Here is a 2,074-nt window from a genome sequence, read left to right as displayed (position 1 = left end):
CATGGTTATACGAAAATTAGTTCTAAAGAGTTAAGGGGGTTTTTTACTCGCGAGGCATAAAATTGAGCATTTTTTTGGGAATAAATTGAAAAGCATCTCCTCAATGGATTTGCTGCTATTGAATTTTTAGTTGATCCGACTTCCGGTTCCGGAGTTACGGGTTGAAGGGTGTGGTCACACAGCAAATTTCCATATAAACTGGTACCACCATGATGTTAAAATGATGTAAAACATACTAAAATTGAAGTAACATTCCACTAGTTTGCAGGTCTGGATCACTAATGATCAATTAAAGCAGCTTTGACCACATTGGTCACCTATGACAGTTCATGACGCTCCCGGGGAACCCGCCAAGTTCCTAAGCTAATATCACACCCATTCCCCAACGAATTCTCTACCGATTTTTACAAACTTGATTCCAAATGAAAGGTACAGTAATACTGTTGACTGCTACTGAATTTCATTCAGTTCTGACTCTTGCTTCCGGAGTTACAGGGGTGTTAGTAAGGATACACTGGAATTTCCCATATAAATCGGTACAATCGTAATACCTCAGAGGTTAAAAACTATTGAAATGGTCACCAAATTACTTCTCATCGCAGATCTAGATAACTGATTGCCAATCAAACATTCTTTGAATATATTGTCCACTATCGACGATTCCGGAATTCCGGGCATATTCCACAATTAAAGTCACATCGGTTCTTCGGTGATGACTGAACCAATTTTCTCAAACCAAGTCTCAAATGGAAGGCAAAATATGCAGTTGAGTATTGCGTCGCCGCCCCTCCTCCCCCGCTCTGCCCTTACACCACCTTCCTTCATCACTCCTCTCCCCTTGGACCACCCTCACGCCCGTATTTCCTTCATTCACCCTGTATACCGAAATAAGATGAAGGATTTCTGACGCATCCTCCACTCCTACTCTACTAACCCCCCATTCCCTCCACTTTCAAACCCATTTCACCAACATTTCAAAATATAATCACATGAAGATAACATTAAACTCATGCTGATTAAGCTAATTAAATATTATTCTTTTGCCTTTCTCATATAGAAAGGTTATGCAATTGCTCCAAAAACCGACTTTCCAACCGAGGCCCGGAGGGCCGAGTCTCATCTAACATTCGACTTAGTTCGCCGAGATCGCAAAATATCTGTGTGTATGTATGTGTGTGTGCGTTTTTTTTAGAGAGCAGTAAAAAAATTTCAGGAAAACCCTGAGTGAGGAAAAATGTACAAAAACCCCATTGTCAGGGAACGGGTTTGGGCTGCCATCACCCGACCCGCTAAAAACCACTGCTCTTGCCCAGAACCTGATTCCTCCCCGGCACTACCTTACGGCATTACTTCGGGGAGGGGTTTTTATGTGCATAGCACACATTCTAATTCAACTACTTACTAGTTCGTTTCTTCCGCAGGGTTACAGCCCCACTCCTCTACACACCACCAATTCTCTACCATCCACACAGACTGGCAAGTTCTGCATGGCAGTCGGAAAGCTGGCTGTGAGTCGAGGCTTAGTACTCCTCCCCTACGAAAACAGTCTGGACGGCAAACTTCAGACTGTCTAATTCACCGAGCCCTTCGGCTCCCTTGTGCCAGTTAGCACCGCAACTCCCTTCTCGCACCATTCAGCGCCGTTTACTCATTGAGCACCAGACTTGTTCGTGAACTACTAGGTCTAGTCCCCGACGATGGACCTAGCCTACTCCGATGGAGAATTCCCCGGCGAAAGAAGTTCTCCCGAAACCGAGCCAACCAACCAGATGTCGAGGTCAGTTCGGCGATTCCGGTGGAGCAGGGCGTCCGGTTCGCTGATGCCCCGACGACCTGCGACTGGTGGTATTTCGTCGCGGTCTACTCAGTCTAGTCCCCGGCGGTGGATCTAGCTTACGCCGACGGAGAGTTCCCCGACGAAGGAGGCTCTTCCGATACCGATTCTTCTTTTGTTTTAGCACCACAATTTCTTGAGCCCTTTGGCTTCCTCTCGTTCCGTTTCGCTCTACTTTCCCGATGAGCCATTCAGCTGCCGCCCACACTTGTTCGCGAACTACTCAGTCTAGTCCCCAAC

Source organism: Topomyia yanbarensis, chromosome 2 (assembly GCF_030247195.1).
Source record: "Topomyia yanbarensis strain Yona2022 chromosome 2, ASM3024719v1, whole genome shotgun sequence".
Taxonomy (NCBI): domain Eukaryota; kingdom Metazoa; phylum Arthropoda; class Insecta; order Diptera; family Culicidae; genus Topomyia; species Topomyia yanbarensis.
The sequence above is the reverse complement of the archived record's forward strand: the minus strand, read 5'-3'. Positions refer to the sequence as shown.